Here is a 20,000-nt window from a genome sequence, read left to right on the forward strand (position 1 = left end):
GTCTGTAGTCCATTAGGGCCCTTCAATGTTTTGACTGATTGCCCCCCCCCCCCCCCCCCAAAAAAATAAATAAATAATAATATTCCCCCTATTCCCCGTTGACCGTTTGTCCCTGCTTCTGCAGGTTTTCGCTCTCAAAAGTACACCTTTTTAATAGAAATATATGTCCACGACAACATTTAAAACCCTAGCAGGAAACCACTTTTGAGGTCTGGGAAAAACGGAAGACATATCGATTTTGGGGTGTAGTTACCCTTTTTTAGGCAAGTGTGCGCCAGGAAGAGACCTTTGTTTGGTTAAGCGGTGTTGCTGTAGCGCTCATGTGATTGATTGATGCAAATAATCATGATATAATTCTGCCAGGCCGGCATAGGCTACTTTGCAGTTAACATTTGATTGAGAAGGTTTTTGTGGGAAGCCTTTCCTTCTCTACCACAAGAAGGTTATCATTAGCCTCATCGCTAACGGCTACACAAAGTGTAGACATGCGCGCGCTCCGCACGCATGCGCACGGAAACTGGGCAGTCCTGTGCAGTTTCTGAAAGTTGCGTGGAAATACGAATCACTGATGCATTTTGTTCATGTCTTATGATTCACTTGGGCAAATGAATGGATTCTCTAACAAGTTGAAGGGAATGATTTGATTTCCTCCTTAGCTCAAAGCATTTTGTAATGTTGTTGAATTTCGGTGTAATGTCTGTATTTCGTGATTCCGTGTGGGCGCGCTGTATTTTATAGGGCCCAGGTCCATGAAGTTGTCATAAGTATGAACCTAGGATATGCCCTCTTTTTCCCCCCCACAAGAGTGAAATATATGGTCTGGAAATGCAAGCAAGGTTTGAGCTTTTCAGTGTGTGTCACAAGGTGGACAATTCTCTGTCCCCCTAAGAGTAAGCGACACGTTGACTTTACATAGTGCACCAAGCGATTGCCTTTCGCTTACGGCCATACCAACCTGAATACGCATTTCCTGATAGGAGAAGTGACGACAGGTGCGAGTGTCTGAGCTGTGAGTGAGTGTTTGCTGGAGAGTGTTTGCTCGAGAGCTATTTTTGTTTAAATTAATTGGTTTTTGCAATATAATTTATTATTTTAAGCACGGGGGACTCACAGGTTTTGGGGGAAGGCATAGCACTAACAAGTAGCGTGGGGGGTGAAGAAATGGAGGGGGTTATGGAGTTGATGACAATACCAGAGACGGCGATGAGCACGGGGAGCACAACGGAGGTGGATGCCAAGAGTGGGAGTTGGCTGGATAACATGGACTTGGAGGAGATATCGGACACGGATGATGGGCAAATGATGGAAAGAACGAGGGAAGGATACAGGAAGAGGAAAGCGGTGGGAAAAGGGGGAGAGAAAGGGTGGAAGAAGAAAGAAACTGGATAACAGGTAGAGGATAATGAAATTATATTTTATTATTTTATTATTTATTAGAATGGTCAATATAATGTCAATAAATGCAAATGGTTTGAGAACAATGGGTAAATTTAATAGAATAGTCCAAATGAAGAATTCAGATATTTTATGTATTCAAGAAACACACTGGGATAATGTTTGTGTTTTAGAAGTAAAAAAAATATGGAGGGATTTTATTTATGTAAACAATGGCAGAGGGAATTCAAGTGGGGTTGCAATTTTATTAAGGAAGGATGTAGTAGAAAATGTGAAGAAGATATATAATGATAATAATGGGAGGATTATAATTTTGGATTTTGAATATATGAATAGGGTTTTTAGGATTATAAATATTTATGCGCCGAATAATGAGATAGAGCGAAGGAATTTATTTTTAGAATTAGGGAAATGGTGCAAGGGTAACTGTATTTTAGTTGGGGATTTTAATGTTAAAATGGATAGATTAGATATGTCAAGGGGAGCTATTTTTAGAAGTGACGTATCGAGAGGGGTTTTAAGGAAGATTATGTGTGAAAACAGTCTGATTGATATATGGAGAGACGAGAACCCGAATAAGAGAGGTTTTTCTAGAAGGCAGGTGGTTTTAGGGGAGTTGAAACAGACACGGATAGATCTGGTTTTAGTAAATGAAGGGTTAAGGAATTTTATGAAGGATATTAATTATATTTTTACAACTTTTAGTGATCATGCTGGGTTAACATTTTCGGTGGGGTTAGATAAGGGAAGGAAAGGGGGAGGAATATGGTGCATGAATGCAGGGTATCTAGGTGATGAAGAATATGGAATACAGCTTAAATCTTTGATAGAACATGAAATGGAGGATAAGCAAAAAGGGAATGATAAGTGCCAGTGGTGGGAAAATGTAAAGAAAAAAATTAAAGGTTTTAGTATTAGATATGCAAGGAAGAAGAGGAGTAGGATGACAAGAGAAGAACAGTTTTTAAGAGAAAAATTGAATGAAGAAATGAGGAAATGTGATATTGATCCTATTTATAATATTGAAAGGTTTTTAGATTTAAAGGCACAATTGAGCAAATGTGAAATAGATAAGTGTAAGGGGGCATCGATTAGAAGTAGGGCAAAGTATGTGTTGGAAGGGGAGAAATGTCTTTTTTTCTTGGTTTAGAGAAAACTAAACAGACAAAATCATATATTAGTGAGATAGAAAATGTAAAGGGTGAAGTGGTAAATGATTATGTTGAGATATTAGAAACCGTACAGAATTTTTATAAGGATTTATTTAAGAAAGGGGAGGTGGATGAGGGGAGTGTAAAGGAGATTTTAGGTAGTGTGGATGTGCAAATTGGTGTTGAGGATAAGCAAAGATGTGATAGGAAGATAACAGTGGATGAAGTGAAAGATGCAATTAAGGGTTTACAAATAAATAAAAGTCCTGGAGTAGATGGACTAATTGCAGAGTTTTATAAAATGTATGAAAGTTTTTTAGCACCGATTTTAATGGAAGTGTATCAATATATGGAAGATAATAATACTGTTTCAGACTCCATGGTGACAGGGCTGATATCGATTTTATATAAAAATAAGGGGAGTAAATTAAAATTGGAGAATTATAGGCCAATTAGTTTATTAAACTCAGATTATAAGATTTTAGCTAAGATATTGGCAAATAGAATGAAGATGGTTTTAAATGATATTATAGCACCTACACAAAATTATAGTGTGCCTGGAAGAGACATAGCTGATACTATTATTACACTTAGAGATGTGATAAATAAAATGAATAGCGATAAGAGAGGGGGAATTGTTTTAAGTATAGATTTTAATAAAGCTTTTGACAGGGTGGAACATGATTTTATGTTTAGGGTACTGGAAAAATATGGGTTTGGAAACAGAATAATAGGATGGATAAAATTATTATATAGAAAGGCAAAAAGTAGAGTAAAATGTAATGGGGTTTTAACAGATTATTTTATTCTTGAGAGATCGGTGAGACAGGGGTGCCCTTTATCAGCATTATTGTATGTTTTATCGGTAGAACCCTTAGCGGCATACCTTAAAAAAGATAATTTTATAAATTGTGTAGAGACTCCGCAAGGAGGTTTTAGTTTAATTCATCAATATGCAGACGATACCACAATAACAGTTAGAGATGAGGGAAGTGTTAAAAGGGTGATGGAGTGTTTTAAAGTATATGAGCAAGCCTCAGGAGCAAAAGTGAATATGGAGAAGTCAGTAATAATGTATGTTGGGAAGATTAATGAGGGGATTTTTCCTTTTAAAATGGTAAATGATTATTTTAAGGTGTTAGGTGTGTTTTTAGGGGTGAAGGAACAGGAAGCTAGGGATCTGACATGGAGTGGTGTAATAAATAAAGTTAGAAAGGTGGTAAATATGTGGAGGAGGAGGTCTTTGAAATTAAAAGGGAAAGTAATTGTTGTAAATTCCTTGCTGATGTCAATTTTTATTCATGTCATGAATGTTTTAGATGTACCAGAATGGGTTTTATCGGAAATAAATAAGATTTTAGTTGATTTTTTATGGGATGGGAAAGGTGCGAAAATTTCTTTTAAAACTTTGATTGCAGGTTATGAGGAGGGGGGTTTGAAGTTGGTGGATTTAAATGTGAGGAAAAAAGCAATTAGAGTCAAAATGGTACGTAAATATTTATATGGTGAATTAGATTATGGATGGAAAATATTTTTTAAGGAGTATTTGCAGGAGGTTGGGAGGATGGGGGACAATGGTTTATTGATGTGTATGAAAAAGGAAATGTTAGGTAATATACCTTTGTTTTATAGAGAAGTGTTTGAGGCTTGGGGGGAGTTTTTACCAAATATTTATTATGAGTGTACCATTTTAGACAATATTTTAAATCAGCCAATTTTTTTAAATCCCAAGATACAGTATAATAATAAGATGTTGTTTTGTAAATATTTTATGAGGGCTGGGATGAGACAGATTGGGGACATTTTATATGAGGTCATTCCGGGGTTCCTTCCATGTCAGGCAATATTTGATAATGTGGATGAAGAAAATGATGAAATAAGTAGAACTACTGTGGAGAACATGTATAAGAGAATATTAGGATGTCTTCCTGGTGAGTGGGGTGTGTTAATAAATAAAGAGGTGGCTACAAGAGCTAAGGGTTTACCGGTTTTATATTATGAAAGTAATGGGAAGAAGTATGATTTGTCAGGTTTGAAAGTTAAAAAGGTTTATGAAAAATGTATTTTAAGAGAGATAAAAACTCCTGCTTCGGAAAAAGTGTGGTCTAGGGTGTTTGCAAATATAGATGTGAAATCAATATGGAAGAATGTAAATGTAAAATATAATTCTATAGAATGTGAAGACAATGATTTTAAATTGAAACATAATAGGATATTTACGAACGTGGTTTTACATCAAATAAATAGAGATGTTAAAAGAGAATGTGATATTTGTGGTACGGGGGCGGAAAATTTTATGCACTTTTTTATTGAATGTAGTAGATTAGAAGAGTTTCATAAGTTTTTAAAGGGGATTTTAGTACAACATTGGGGAGAAGAGATTGTTGCTGGGGTTGAGTGGAGGAGGTTGTTTCTTTTTGGTTTAACTGGGAAAAGCAACGTTTTTAATTTTAATTTGATGAATTTTGTTCTTAGTCATGCCAGATACGCTGTAAGACTAAGAAGGAATTTGGGACATTATGAGGGGAAAATTGTGAGTGTGGAGGTCTTATTTAGAAGTATTTTAGAGAAAGATATAGAAATAATATATAAATATGGTGGATGTAATTTTGAAAAATTGTTTGTGTGGGGGAGCACTTTTATTGAAATTGAGTCGAATGGAAAACTTGGTTTTAATTATTAATTGGTTTTGGTGGATGATTGGGGTTTTAATAGGTTTTCTTTTCTTTTCTTTTTTTGATTTTGTAAAAGGATGAATTGTTCATCCTTTTTTATAATTGATTGAATGTTGTGAATATTATGTGTTTTTTTGCATAATAAAAGATAAAAAAAAAAATAAAATAAAAAAATACGCCCGATCTCGTCCGATCTCGGAAGCTAAGCAGGGTCGGGCCTGGTTAGTACTTGGATGGGAGACCGCCTGGGAATACCAGGTGCTGTAAGCGTTTTTTAATAGAAATATATGTCCACGACAACATTTAAAACCCTAGCAGGAAACCACTTTTGAGGTCTGGGAAAAACGGAAGACATATCGATTTTGGGGTGTAGTTACCCTTTTTTAGGCAAGTGTGCGCCAGGAAGAGACCTTTGTTTGGTTAAGCGGTGTTGCTGTAGCGCTCATGTGATTGATTGATGCAAATAATCATGATATAATTCTGCCAGGCCGGCATAGGCTACTTTGCAGTTAACATTTGATTGAGAATGTTTTTGTGGGAAGCCTTTCCTTCTCTACCACAAGAAGGTTATCATTAGCCTCATCGCTAACGGCTACACAAAGTGTAGACATGCGCGCGCTCCGCACGCATGCGCACGGAAACTGGGCAGTCCTGTGCAGTTTCTGAAAGTTGCGTGGAAATACGAATCACTGATGCATTTTGTTCATGTCTTATGATTCACTTGGGCAAATGAATGGATTTTCTAACAAGTTGAAGGGAATGATTTGATTTCCTCCTTAGCTCAAAGCATTTTGTAATGTTGTTGAATTTCGGTGTAATGTCTGTATTTCGTGATTCCGTGTGGGCGCGCTGTATTTTATAGGGCCCAGGTCCATGAAGTTGTCATAAGTATGAACCTAGGATATGCCCTCTTTTTCCCCCCCACAAGAGTGAAATATATGGTCTGGAAATGCAAGCAAGGTTTGAGCTTTTCAGTGTGTGTCACAAGGTGGACAATTCTCTGTCCCCCTAAGAGTAAGCGACACGTTGACTTTACGTAGTGCACCAAGCGATTGCCTTTCGCTTACGGCCATACCAGCCTGAATACGCCCGATCTCGTCCGATCTCGGAAGCTAAGCATGGTCGGGCCTGGTTAGTACTTGGATGGGAGACCGCCTGGGAATACCAGGTGCTGTAAGCGTTTTGCTCCAGCAGAGGGTTCTCTTGTGTCATGCGTGGAGCAACTCCCTTTTATTTATCACCCTAATAGTGTTGTGTCTTTTTATTGGACTAAATGCAGTTTGTTAGTGCTTCCCTGCCCTGCCCTGATCAAATCAAATAATGGACAATGCGTTTACCTCAAAATCTAGGCAGTGCATTCAGCATTTGTTTTTAGGCTAGGAGACTGTCAATGTCTGTAGTCCATTAGGGCCCTTCAATGTTTTGACTGATTGCCCCCCCCCCCCCCCCCCAAAAAAAATAAATAATAATATTCCCCCTATTCCCCGTTGACCGTTTGTCCCTGCTTCTGCAGGTTTTCGCTCTCAAAAGTACACCTTTTTAATAGAAATATATGTCCACGACAACATTTAAAACCCTAGCAGGAAACCACTTTTGAGGTCTGGGAAAAACGGAAGACATATCGATTTTGGGGTGTAGTTACCCTTTTTTAGGCAAGTGTGCGCCAGGAAGAGACCTTTGTTTGGTTAAGCGGTGTTGCTGTAGCGCTCATGTGATTGATTGATGCAAATAATCATGATATAATTCTGCCAGGCCGGCATAGGCTACTTTGCAGTTAACATTTGATTGAGAATGTTTTTGTGGGAAGCCTTTCCTTCTCTACCACAAGAAGGTTATCATTAGCCTCATCGCTAACGGCTACACAAAGTGTAGACATGCGCGCGCTCCGCACGCATGCGCACGGAAACTGGGCAGTCCTGTGCAGTTTCTGAAAGTTGCGTGGAAATACGAATCACTGATGCATTTTGTTCATGTCTTATGATTCACTTGGGCAAATGAATGGATTTTCTAACAAGTTGAAGGGAATGATTTGATTTCCTCCTTAGCTCAAAGCATTTTGTAATGTTGTTGAATTTCGGTGTAATGTCTGTATTTCGTGATTCCGTGTGGGCGCGCTGTATTTTATAGGGCCCAGGTCCATGAAGTTGTCATAAGTATGAACCTAGGATATGCCCTCTTTTTCCCCCCCACAAGAGTGAAATATATGGTCTGGAAATGCAAGCAAGGTTTGAGCTTTTCAGTGTGTGTCACAAGGTGGACAATTCTCTGTCCCCCTAAGAGTAAGCGACACGTTGACTTTACGTAGTGCACCAAGCGATTGCCTTTCGCTTACGGCCATACCAGCCTGAATACGCCCGATCTCGTCCGATCTCGGAAGCTAAGCATGGTCGGGCCTGGTTAGTACTTGGATGGGAGACCGCCTGGGAATACCAGGTGCTGTAAGCGTTTTGCTCCAGCAGAGGGTTCTCTTGTGTCATGCGTGGAGCAACTCCCTTTTATTTATCACCCTAATAGTGTTGTGTCTTTTTATTGGACTAAATGCAGTTTGTTAGTGCTTCCCTGCCCTGCCCTGATCAAATCAAATAATGGACAATGCGTTTACCTCAAAATCTAGGCAGTGCATTCAGCATTTGTTTTTAGGCTAGGAGACTGTCAATGTCTGTAGTCCATTAGGGCCCTTCAATGTTTTGACTGATTGCCCCCCCCCCCCCCCCCCAAAAAAAATAAATAATAATATTCCCCCTATTCCCCGTTGACCGTTTGTCCCTGCTTCTGCAGGTTTTCGCTCTCAAAAGTACACCTTTTTAATAGAAATATATGTCCACGACAACATTTAAAACCCTAGCAGGAAACCACTTTTGAGGTCTGGGAAAAACGGAAGACATATCGATTTTGGGGTGTAGTTACCCTTTTTTAGGCAAGTGTGCGCCAGGAAGAGACCTTTGTTTGGTTAAGCGGTGTTGCTGTAGCGCTCATGTGATTGATTGATGCAAATAATCATGATATAATTCTGCCAGGCCGGCATAGGCTACTTTGCAGTTAACATTTGATTGAGAATGTTTTTGTGGGAAGCCTTTCCTTCTCTACCACAAGAAGGTTATCATTAGCCTCATCGCTAACGGCTACACAAAGTGTAGACATGCGCGCGCTCCGCACGCATGCGCACGGAAACTGGGCAGTCCTGTGCAGTTTCTGAAAGTTGCGTGGAAATACGAATCACTGATGCATTTTGTTCATGTCTTATGATTCACTTGGGCAAATGAATGGATTTTCTAACAAGTTGAAGGGAATGATTTGATTTCCTCCTTAGCTCAAAGCATTTTGTAATGTTGTTGAATTTCGGTGTAATGTCTGTATTTCGTGATTCCGTGTGGGCGCGCTGTATTTTATAGGGCCCAGGTCCATGAAGTTGTCATAAGTATGAACCTAGGATATGCCCTCTTTTTCCCCCCCACAAGAGTGAAATATATGGTCTGGAAATGCGAGCAAGGTTTGAGCTTTTCAGTGTGTGTCACAAGGTGGACAATTCTCTGTCCCCCTAAGAGTAAGCGACACGTTGACTTTACATAGTGCACCAAGAGATTGCCTTTCGCTTACGGCCATACCAGCCTGAAAACGCCCGATCTCGTCCGATCTCGGAAGCTAAGCAGGGTCGGGCCTGGTTAGTACTTGGATGGGAGACCGCCTGGGAATACCAGGTGCTGTAAGCGTTTTGCTCCAGCAGAGGGTTCTCTTGTGTCATGCGTGGAGCAACTCCCTTTTATTTATCACCCTAATAGTGTTGTGTCTTTTTATTGGACTAAATGCAGTTTGTTAGTGCTTCCCTGCCCTGCCCTGATCAAATCAAATAATGGACAATGCGTTTACCTCAAAATCTAGGCAGTGCATTCAGCATTTGTTTTTAGGCTAGGAGACTGTCAATGTCTGTAGTCCATTAGGGCCCTTCAATGTTTTGACTGATTGCCCCCCCCCCCCCCCAAAAAAAATAAATAATAATATTCCCCCTATTCCCCGTTGACCGTTTGTCCCTGCTTCTGCAGGTTTTCGCTCTCAAAAGTACACCTTTTTAATAGAAATATATGTCCACGACAACATTTAAAACCCTAGCAGGAAACCACTTTTGAGGTCTGGGAAAAACGGAAGACATATCGATTTTGGGGTGTAGTTACCCTTTTTTAGGCAAGTGTGCGCCAGGAAGAGACCTTTGTTTGGTTAAGCGGTGTTGCTGTAGCGCTCATGTGATTGATTGATGCAAATAATCATGATATAATTCTGCCAGGCCGGCATAGGCTACTTTGCAGTTAACATTTGATTGAGAATGTTTTTGTGGGAAGCCTTTCCTTCTCTACCACAAGAAGGTTATCATTAGCCTCATCGCTAACGGCTACACAAAGTGTAGACATGCGCGCGCTCCGCACGCATGCGCACGGAAACTGGGCAGTCCTGTGCAGTTTCTGAAAGTTGCGTGGAAATACGAATCACTGATGCATTTTGTTCATGTCTTATGATTCACTTGGGCAAATGAATGGATTTTCTAACAAGTTGAAGGGAATGATTTGATTTCCTCCTTAGCTCAAAGCATTTTGTAATGTTGTTGAATTTCGGTGTAATGTCTGTATTTCGTGATTCCGTGTGGGCGCGCTGTATTTTATAGGGCCCAGGTCCATGAAGTTGTCATAAGTATGAACCTAGGATATGCCCTCTTTTTCCCCCCCACAAGAGTGAAATATATGGTCTGGAAATGCGAGCAAGGTTTGAGCTTTTCAGTGTGTGTCACAAGGTGGACAATTCTCTGTCCCCCTAAGAGTAAGCGACACGTTGACTTTACATAGTGCACCAAGAGATTGCCTTTCGCTTACGGCCATACCAGCCTGAATACGCCCGATCTCGTCCGATCTCGGAAGCTAAGCAGGGTCGGGCCTGGTTAGTACTTGGATGGGAGACCGCCTGGGAATACCAGGTGCTGTAAGCGTTTTGCTCCAGCAGAGGGTTCTCTTGTGTCATGCGTGGAGCAACTCCCTTTTATTTATCACCCTAATAGTGTTGTGTCTTTTTATTGGACTAAATGCAGTTTGTTAGTGCTTCCCTGCCCTGCCCTGATCAAATCAAATAATGGACAATGCGTTTACCTCAAAATCTAGGCAGTGCATTCAGCATGTGTTTTTAGGCTAGGAGACTGTCAATGTCTGTAGTCCATTAGGGCCCTTCAATGTTTTGACTGATTGCCCCCCCCCCCCCCCAAAAAAAAAAAAAAAAATAATAATATTCCCCCTATTCCCCGTTGACCGTTTGTCCCTGCTTCTGCAGGTTTTCGCTCTCAAAAGTACACCTTTTTAATAGAAATATATGTCCACGACAACATTTAAAACCCTAGCAGGAAACCACTTTTGAGGTCTGGGAAAAACGGAAGACATATCGATTTTGGGGTGTAGTTACCCTTTTTTAGGCAAGTGTGCGCCAGGAAGAGACCTTTGTTTGGTTAAGCGGTGTTGCTGTAGCGCTCATGTGATTGATTGATGCAAATAATCATGATATAATTCTGCCAGGCCGGCATAGGCTACTTTGCAGTTAACATTTGATTGAGAAGGTTTTTGTGGGAAGCCTTTCCTTCTCTACCACAAGAAGGTTATCATTAGCCTCATCGCTAACGGCTACACAAAGTGTAGACATGCGCGCGCTCCGCACGCATGCGCACGGAAACTGGGCAGTCCTGTGCAGTTTCTGAAAGTTGCGTGGAAATACGAATCACTGATGCATTTTGTTCATGTCTTATGATTCACTTGGGCAAATGAATGGATTTTCTAACAAGTTGAAGGGAATGATTTGATTTCCTCCTTAGCTCAAAGCATTTTGTAATGTTGTTGAATTTCGGTGTAATGTCTGTATTTCGTGATTCCGTGTGGGCGCGCTGTATTTTATAGGGCCCAGGTCCATGAAGTTGTCATAAGTATGAACCTAGGATATGCCCTCTTTTTCCCCCCCACAAGAGTGAAATATATGGTCTGGAAATGCGAGCAAGGTTTGAGCTTTTCAGTGTGTGTCACAAGGTGGACAATTCTCTGTCCCCCTAAGAGTAAGCGACACGTTGACTTTACATAGTGCACCAAGAGATTGCCTTTCGCTTACGGCCATACCAGCCTGAATACGCCCGATCTCGTCCGATCTCGGAAGCTAAGCAGGGTCGGGCCTGGTTAGTACTTGGATGGGAGACCGCCTGGGAATACCAGGTGCTGTAAGCGTTTTGCTCCAGCAGAGGGTTCTCTTGTGTCATGCGTGGAGCAACTCCCTTTTATTTATCACCCTAATAGTGTTGTGTCTTTTTATTGGACTAAATGCAGTTTGTTAGTGCTTCCCTGCCCTGCCCTGATCAAATCAAATAATGGACAATGCGTTTACCTCAAAATCTAGGCAGTGCATTCAGCATGTGTTTTTAGGCTAGGAGACTGTCAATGTCTGTAGTCCATTAGGGCCCTTCAATGTTTTGACTGATTGCCCCCCCCCCCCCCCCCCCAAAAAAAAATAAATAATAATATTCCCCCTATTCCCCGTTGACCGTTTGTCCCTGCTTCTGCAGGTTTTCGCTCTCAAAAGTACACCTTTTTAATAGAAATATATGTCCACGACAACATTTAAAACCCTAGCAGGAAACCACTTTTGAGGTCTGGGAAAAACGGAAGACATATCGATTTTGGGGTGTAGTTACCCTTTTTTAGGCAAGTGTGCGCCAGGAAGAGACCTTTGTTTGGTTAAGCGGTGTTGCTGTAGCGCTCATGTGATTGATTGATGCAAATAATCATGATATAATTCTGCCAGGCCGGCATAGGCTACTTTGCAGTTAACATTTGATTGAGAAGGTTTTTGTGGGAAGCCTTTCCTTCTCTACCACAAGAAGGTTATCATTAGCCTCATCGCTAACGGCTACACAAAGTGTAGACATGCGCGCGCTCCGCACGCATGCGCACGGAAACTGGGCAGTCCTGTGCAGTTTCTGAAAGTTGCGTGGAAATACGAATCACTGATGCATTTTGTTCATGTCTTATGATTCACTTGGGCAAATGAATGGATTTTCTAACAAGTTGAAGGGAATGATTTGATTTCCTCCTTAGCTCAAAGCATTTTGTAATGTTGTTGAATTTCGGTGTAATGTCTGTATTTCGTGATTCCGTGTGGGCGCGCTGTATTTTATAGGGCCCAGGTCCATGAAGTTGTCATAAGTATGAACCTAGGATATGCCCTCTTTTTCCCCCCCACAAGAGTGAAATATATGGTCTGGAAATGCGAGCAAGGTTTGAGCTTTTCAGTGTGTGTCACAAGGTGGACAATTCTCTGTCCCCCTAAGAGTAAGCGACACGTTGACTTTACATAGTGCACCAAGAGATTGCCTTTCGCTTACGGCCATACCAGCCTGAATACGCCGATCTCGTCCGATCTCGGAAGCTAAGCAGGGTCGGGCCTGGTTAGTACTTGGATGGGAGACCGCCTGGGAATACCAGGTGCTGTAAGCGTTTTGCTCCAGCAGAGGGTTCTCTTGTGTCATGCGTGGAGCAACTCCCTTTTATTTATCACCCTAATAGTGTTGTGTCTTTTTATTGGACTAAATGCAGTTTGTTAGTGCTTCCCTGCCCTGCCCTGATCAAATCAAATAATGGACAATGCGTTTACCTCAAAATCTAGGCAGTGCATTCAGCATTTGTTTTTAGGCTAGGAGACTGTCAATGTCTGTAGTCCATTAGGGCCCTTCAATGTTTTGACTGATTGCCCCCCCCCCCCCCCAAAAAAAAAATAAATAATAATATTCCCCCTATTCCCCGTTGACCGTTTGTCCCTGCTTCTGCAGGTTTTCGCTCTCAAAAGTACACCTTTTTAATAGAAATATATGTCCACGACAACATTTAAAACCCTAGCAGGAAACCACTTTTGAGGTCTGGGAAAAACGGAAGACATATCGATTTTGGGGTGTAGTTACCCTTTTTTAGGCAAGTGTGCGCCAGGAAGAGACCTTTGTTTGGTTAAGCGGTGTTGCTGTAGCGCTCATGTGATTGATTGATGCAAATAATCATGATATAATTCTGCCAGGCCGGCATAGGCTACTTTGCAGTTAACATTTGATTGAGAAGGTTTTTGTGGGAAGCCTTTCCTTCTCTACCACAAGAAGGTTATCATTAGCCTCATCGCTAACGGCTACACAAAGTGTAGACATGCGCGCGCTCCGCACGCATGCGCACGGAAACTGGGCAGTCCTGTGCAGTTTCTGAAAGTTGCGTGGAAATACGAATCACTGATGCATTTTGTTCATGTCTTATGATTCACTTGGGCAAATGAATGGATTTTCTAACAAGTTGAAGGGAATGATTTGATTTCCTCCTTAGCTCAAAGCATTTTGTAATGTTGTTGAATTTCGGTGTAATGTCTGTATTTCGTGATTCCGTGTGGGCGCGCTGTATTTTATAGGGCCCAGGTCCATGAAGTTGTCATAAGTATGAACCTAGGATATGCCCTCTTTTTCCCCCCCACAAGAGTGAAATATATGGTCTGGAAATGCGAGCAAGGTTTGAGCTTTTCAGTGTGTGTCACAAGGTGGACAATTCTCTGTCCCCCTAAGAGTAAGCGACACGTTGACTTTACATAGTGCACCAAGAGATTGCCTTTCGCTTACGGCCATACCAGCCTGAATACGCCCGATCTCGTCCGATCTCGGAAGCTAAGCAGGGTCGGGCCTGGTTAGTACTTGGATGGGAGACCGCCTGGGAATACCAGGTGCTGTAAGCGTTTTGCTCCAGCAGAGGGTTCTCTTGTGTCATGCGTGGAGCAACTCCCTTTTATTTATCACCCTAATAGTGTTGTGTCTTTTTATTGGACTAAATGCAGTTTGTTAGTGCTTCCCTGCCCTGCCCTGATCAAATCAAATAATGGACAATGCGTTTACCTCAAAATCTAGGCAGTGCATTCAGCATTTGTTTTTAGGCTAGGAGACTGTCAATGTCTGTAGTCCATTAGGGCCCTTCAATGTTTTGACTGATTGCCCCCCCCCCCCCCCCCCAAAAAAAAAATAAATAATAATATTCCCCCTATTCCCCGTTGACCGTTTGTCCCTGCTTCTGCAGGTTTTCGCTCTCAAAAGTACACCTTTTTAATAGAAATATATGTCCACGACAACATTTAAAACCCTAGCAGGAAACCACTTTTGAGGTCTGGGAAAAACGGAAGACATATCGATTTTGGGGTGTAGTTACCCTTTTTTAGGCAAGTGTGCGCCAGGAAGAGACCTTTGTTTGGTTAAGCGGTGTTGCTGTAGCGCTCATGTGATTGATTGATGCAAATAATCATGATATAATTCTGCCAGGCCGGCATAGGCTACTTTGCAGTTAACATTTGATTGAGAAGGTTTTTGTGGGAAGCCTTTCCTTCTCTACCACAAGAAGGTTATCATTAGCCTCATCGCTAACGGCTACACAAAGTGTAGACATGCGCGCGCTCCGCACGCATGCGCACGGAAACTGGGCAGTCCTGTGCAGTTTCTGAAAGTTGCGTGGAAATACGAATCACTGATGCATTTTGTTCATGTCTTATGATTCACTTGGGCAAATGAATGGATTTTCTAACAAGTTGAAGGGAATGATTTGATTTCCTCCTTAGCTCAAAGCATTTTGTAATGTTGTTGAATTTCGGTGTAATGTCTGTATTTCGTGATTCCGTGTGGGCGCGCTGTATTTTATAGGGCCCAGGTCCATGAAGTTGTCATAAGTATGAACCTAGGATATGCCCTCTTTTTCCCCCCCACAAGAGTGAAATATATGGTCTGGAAATGCGAGCAAGGTTTGAGCTTTTCAGTGTGTGTCACAAGGTGGACAATTCTCTGTCCCCCTAAGAGTAAGCGACACGTTGACTTTACATAGTGCACCAAGAGATTGCCTTTCGCTTACGGCCATACCAGCCTGAATACGCCCGATCTCGTCCGATCTCGGAAGCTAAGCAGGGTCGGGCCTGGTTAGTACTTGGATGGGAGACCGCCTGGGAATACCAGGTGCTGTAAGCGTTTTGCTCCAGCAGAGGGTTCTCTTGTGTCATGCGTGGAGCAACTCCCTTTTATTTATCACCCTAATAGTGTTGTGTCTTTTTATTGGACTAAATGCAGTTTGTTAGTGCTTCCCTGCCCTGCCCTGATCAAATCAAATAATGGACAATGCGTTTACCTCAAAATCTAGGCAGTGCATTCAGCATGTGTTTTTAGGCTAGGAGACTGTCAATGTCTGTAGTCCATTAGGGCCCTTCAATGTTTTGACTGATTGCCCCCCCCCCCCCCCCAAAAAATAAATAAATAATAATATTCCCCCTATTCCCCGTTGACCGTTTGTCCCTGCTTCTGCAGGTTTTCGCTCTCAAAAGTACACCTTTTTAATAGAAATATATGTCCACGACAACATTTAAAACCCTAGCAGGAAACCACTTTTGAGGTCTGGGAAAAACGGAAGACATATCGATTTTGGGGTGTAGTTACCCTTTTTTAGGCAAGTGTGCGCCAGGAAGAGACCTTTGTTTGGTTAAGCGGTGTTGCTGTAGCGCTCATGTGATTGATTGATGCAAATAATCATGATATAATTCTGCCAGGCCGGCATAGGCTACTTTGCAGTTAACATTTGATTGAGAAGGTTTTTGTGGGAAGCCTTTCCTTCTCTACCACAAGAAGGTTATCATTAGCCTCATCGCTAACGGCTACACAAAGTGTAGACATGCGCGCGCTCCGCACGCATGCGCACGGAAACTGGGCAGTCCTGTGCAGTTTCTGAAAGTTGCGTGGAAATACGAATCACTGATGCATTTTGTTCATGTCTTATGATTCACTTGGGCAAATGAATGGATTCTCTAACAAGTTGAAGGGAATGATTTGATTTCCTCCTTAGCTCAAAGCATTTTGTAATGTTGTTGAATTTCGGTGTAATGTCTGTATTTCGTGATTCCGTGTGGGCGCGCTGTATTTTATAGGGCCCAGGTCCATGAAGTTGTCATAAGTATGAACCTAGGATATGCCCTCTTTTTCCCCCCCACAAGAGTGAAATATATGGTCTGGAAATGCAAGCAAGGTTTGAGCTTTTCAGTGTGTGTCACAAGGTGGACAATTCTCTGTCCCCCTAAGAGTAAGCGACACGTTGACTTTACATAGTGCACCAAGAGATTGCCTTTCGCTTACGGCCATACCAGCCTGAATACGCCCGATCTCGTCCGATCTCGGAAGCTAAGCAGGGTCGGGCCTGGTTAGTACTTGGATGGGAGACCGCCTGGGAATACCAGGTGCTGTAAGCGTTTTGCTCCAGCAGAGGGTTCTCTTGTGTCATGCGTGGAGCAACTCCCTTTTATTTATCACCCTAATAGTGTTGTGTCTTTTTATTGGACTAAATGCAGTTTGTTAGTGCTTCCCTGCCCTGCCCTGATCAAATCAAATAATGGACAATGCGTTTACCTCAAAATCTAGGCAGTGCATTCAGCATTTGTTTTTAGGCTAGGAGACTGTCAATGTCTGTAGTCCATTAGGGCCCTTCAATGTTTTGACTGATTGCCCCCCCCCCCCCCCCCAAAAAAAATAAATAATAATATTCCCCCTATTCCCCGTTGACCGTTTGTCCCTGCTTCTGCAGGTTTTCGCTCTCAAAAGTACACCTTTTTAATAGAAATATATGTCCACGACAACATTTAAAACCCTAGCAGGAAACCACTTTTGAGGTCTGGGAAAAACGGAAGACATATCGATTTTGGGGTGTAGTTACCCTTTTTTAGGCAAGTGTGCGCCAGGAAGAGACCTTTGTTTGGTTAAGCGGTGTTGCTGTAGCGCTCATGTGATTGATTGATGCAAATAATCATGATATAATTCTGCCAGGCCGGCATAGGCTACTTTGCAGTTAACATTTGATTGAGAAGGTTTTTGTGGGAAGCCTTTCCTTCTCTACCACAAGAAGGTTATCATTAGCCTCATCGCTAACGGCTACACAAAGTGTAGACATGCGCGCGCTCCGCACGCATGCGCACGGAAACTGGGCAGTCCTGTGCAGTTTCTGAAAGTTGCGTGGAAATACGAATCACTGATGCATTTTGTTCATGTCTTATGATTCACTTGGGCAAATGAATGGATTTTCTAACAAGTTGAAGGGAATGATTTGATTTCCTCCTTAGCTCAAAGCATTTTGTAATGTTGTTGAATTTCGGTGTAATGTCTGTATTTCGTGATTCCGTGTGGGCGCGCTGTATTTTATAGGGCCCAGGTCCATGAAGTTGTCATAAGTATGAACCTAGGATATGCCCTCTTTTTCCCCCCCACAAGAGTGAAATATATGGTCTGGAAATGCGAGCAAGGTTTGAGCTTTTCAGTGTGTGTCACAAGGTGGACAATTCTCTGTCCCCCTAAGAGTAAGCGACACGTTGACTTTACATAGTGCACCAAGAGATTGCCTTTCGCTTACGGCCATACCAGCCTGAATACGCCCGATCTCGTCCGATCTCGGAAGCTAAGCAGGGTCGGGCCTGGTTAGTACTTGGATGGGAGACCGCCTGGGAATACCAGGTGCTGTAAGCGTTTTGCTCCAGCAGAGGGTTCTCTTGTGTCATGCGTGGAGCAACTCCCTTTTATTTATCACCCTAATAGTGTTGTGTCTTTTTATTGGACTAAATGCAGTTTGTTAGTGCTTCCCTGCCCTGCCCTGATCAAATCAAATAATGGACAATGCGTTTACCTCAAAATCTAGGCAGTGCATTCAGCATTTGTTTTTAGGCTAGGAGACTGTCAATGTCTGTAGTCCATTAGGGCCCTTCAATGTTTTGACTGATTGCCCCCCCCCCCCCCCCCAAAAAAAAAAAAAATAATAATATTCCCCCTATTCCCCGTTGACCGTTTGTCCCTGCTTCTGCAGGTTTTCGCTCTCAAAAGTACACCTTTTTAATAGAAATATATGTCCACGACAACATTTAAAACCCTAGCAGGAAACCACTTTTGAGGTCTGGGAAAAACGGAAGACATATCGATTTTGGGGTGTAGTTACCCTTTTTTAGGCAAGTGTGCGCCAGGAAGAGACCTTTGTTTGGTTAAGCGGTGTTGCTGTAGCGCTCATGTGATTGATTGATGCAAATAATCATGATATAATTCTGCCAGGCCGGCATAGGCTACTTTGCAGTTAACATTTGATTGAGAAGGTTTTTGTGGGAAGCCTTTCCTTCTCTACCACAAGAAGGTTATCATTAGCCTCATCGCTAACGGCTACACAAAGTGTAGACATGCGCGCGCTCCGCACGCATGCGCACGGAAACTGGGCAGTCCTGTGCAGTTTCTGAAAGTTGCGTGGAAATACGAATCACTGATGCATTTTGTTCATGTCTTATGATTCACTTGGGCAAATGAATGGATTTTCTAACAAGTTGAAGGGAATGATTTGATTTCCTCCTTAGCTCAAAGCATTTTGTAATGTTGTTGAATTTCGGTGTAATGTCTGTATTTCGTGATTCCGTGTGGGCGCGCTGTATTTTATAGGGCCCAGGTCCATGAAGTTGTCATAAGTATGAACCTAGGATATGCCCTCTTTTTCCCCCCCACAAGAGTGAAATATATGGTCTGGAAATGCGAGCAAGGTTTGAGCTTTTCAGTGTGTGTCACAAGGTGGACAATTCTCTGTCCCCCTAAGAGTAAGCGACACGTTGACTTTACATAGTGCACCAAGAGATTGCCTTTCGCTTACGGCCATACCAGCCTGAATACGCCCGATCTCGTCCGATCTCGGAAGCTAAGCAGGGTCGGGCCTGGTTAGTACTTGGATGGGAGACCGCCTGGGAATACCAGGTGCTGTAAGCGTTTTGCTCCAGCAGAGGGTTCTCTTGTGTCATGCGTGGAGCAACTCCCTTTTATTTATCACCCTAATAGTGTTGTGTCTTTTTATTGGACTAAATGCAGTTTGTTAGTGCTTCCCTGCCCTGCCCTGATCAAATCAAATAATGGACAATGCGTTTACCTCAAAATCTAGGCAGTGCATTCAGCATTTGTTTTTAGGCTAGGAGACTGTCAATGTCTGTAGTCCATTAGGGCCCTTCAATGTTTTGACTGATTGCCCCCCCCCCCCCCCCCCAAAAATAAATAAATAATAATATTCCCCCTATTCCCCGTTGACCGTTTGTCCCTGCTTCTGCAGGTTTTCGCTCTCAAAAGTACACCTTTTTAATAGAAATATATGTCCACGACAACATTTAAAACCCTAGCAGGAAACCACTTTTTATAGGGCCCAGGTCCATGAAGTTGTCATAAGTATGAACCTAGGATATGCCCTCTTTTTCCCCCCCACAAGAGTGAAATATATGGTCTGGAAATGCGAGCAAGGTTTGAGCTTTTCAGTGTGTGTCACAAGGTGGACAATTCTCTGTCCCCCTAAGAGTAAGCGACACGTTGACTTTACATAGTGCACCAAGAGATTGCCTTTCGCTTACGGCCATACCAGCCTGAATACGCCCGATCTCGGAAGCTAAGCAGGGTCGGGCCTGGTTAGTACTTGGATGGGAGACCGCCTGGGAATACCAGGTGCTGTAAGCGTTTTGCTCCAGCAGAGGGTTCTCTTGTGTCATGCGTGGAGCAACTCCCTTTTATTTATCACCCTAATAGTGTTGTGTCTTTTTATTGGACTAAATGCAGTTTGTTAGTGCTTCCCTGCCCTGCCCTGATCAAATCAAATAATGGACAATGCGTTTACCTCAAAATCTAGGCAGTGCATTCAGCATTTGTTTTTAGGCTAGGAGACTGTCAATGTCTGTA

General features: G+C 42.3%; 11 non-coding genes and 1 pseudogene across 11 annotated transcripts; all 12 read left to right on the forward strand.

The window, feature by feature from the left end:
• The first annotated feature begins 6,282 nt into the window (after nt 1–6,282).
• Nucleotides 6,283–6,401, forward strand: LOC139403427 (5S ribosomal RNA). The gene has a single exon (XR_011633474.1). It is a non-coding gene; the product is annotated as a 5S ribosomal RNA (ribosomal RNA).
• A 1,146-nt stretch (nt 6,402–7,547) lies between these two features.
• LOC139403428 (5S ribosomal RNA) lies at nt 7,548–7,666 on the forward strand. The gene has a single exon (XR_011633475.1). It is a non-coding gene; the product is annotated as a 5S ribosomal RNA (ribosomal RNA).
• A 1,146-nt stretch (nt 7,667–8,812) lies between these two features.
• Nucleotides 8,813–8,931, forward strand: LOC139403351 (5S ribosomal RNA). The gene has a single exon (XR_011633411.1). It is a non-coding gene; the product is annotated as a 5S ribosomal RNA (ribosomal RNA).
• Nucleotides 8,932–10,074: 1,143 nt separating this feature from the next.
• Nucleotides 10,075–10,193, forward strand: LOC139403403 (5S ribosomal RNA). The gene has a single exon (XR_011633451.1). It is a non-coding gene; the product is annotated as a 5S ribosomal RNA (ribosomal RNA).
• Nucleotides 10,194–11,341: 1,148 nt separating this feature from the next.
• Nucleotides 11,342–11,460, forward strand: LOC139403414 (5S ribosomal RNA). The gene has a single exon (XR_011633462.1). It is a non-coding gene; the product is annotated as a 5S ribosomal RNA (ribosomal RNA).
• Nucleotides 11,461–12,608: 1,148 nt separating this feature from the next.
• LOC139403429 (5S ribosomal RNA) lies at nt 12,609–12,726 on the forward strand. The gene has a single exon (XR_011633476.1). It is a non-coding gene; the product is annotated as a 5S ribosomal RNA (ribosomal RNA).
• A 1,145-nt stretch (nt 12,727–13,871) lies between these two features.
• Nucleotides 13,872–13,990, forward strand: LOC139403426 (5S ribosomal RNA). The gene has a single exon (XR_011633473.1). It is a non-coding gene; the product is annotated as a 5S ribosomal RNA (ribosomal RNA).
• A 1,148-nt stretch (nt 13,991–15,138) lies between these two features.
• Nucleotides 15,139–15,257, forward strand: LOC139403432 (5S ribosomal RNA). Its single transcript, XR_011633478.1, has one exon. It is a non-coding gene; the product is annotated as a 5S ribosomal RNA (ribosomal RNA).
• A 1,146-nt stretch (nt 15,258–16,403) lies between these two features.
• Nucleotides 16,404–16,522, forward strand: LOC139403358 (5S ribosomal RNA). Its single transcript, XR_011633417.1, has one exon. It is a non-coding gene; the product is annotated as a 5S ribosomal RNA (ribosomal RNA).
• Nucleotides 16,523–17,667: 1,145 nt separating this feature from the next.
• Nucleotides 17,668–17,786, forward strand: LOC139403369 (5S ribosomal RNA). Its single transcript, XR_011633420.1, has one exon. It is a non-coding gene; the product is annotated as a 5S ribosomal RNA (ribosomal RNA).
• A 1,147-nt stretch (nt 17,787–18,933) lies between these two features.
• LOC139403381 (5S ribosomal RNA) lies at nt 18,934–19,052 on the forward strand. Its single transcript, XR_011633430.1, has one exon. It is a non-coding gene; the product is annotated as a 5S ribosomal RNA (ribosomal RNA).
• A 620-nt stretch (nt 19,053–19,672) lies between these two features.
• On the forward strand, nt 19,673–19,781 carry LOC139403431 (5S ribosomal RNA; annotated as a pseudogene).
• The last annotated feature ends 219 nt before the right edge of the window (nt 19,782–20,000 follow it).

This window comes from Oncorhynchus clarkii, unplaced genomic scaffold (genome assembly GCF_045791955.1).
Source record: "Oncorhynchus clarkii lewisi isolate Uvic-CL-2024 unplaced genomic scaffold, UVic_Ocla_1.0 unplaced_contig_2029_pilon_pilon, whole genome shotgun sequence".
NCBI classification, from domain to species: Eukaryota; Metazoa; Chordata; class Actinopteri; order Salmoniformes; family Salmonidae; genus Oncorhynchus; species Oncorhynchus clarkii.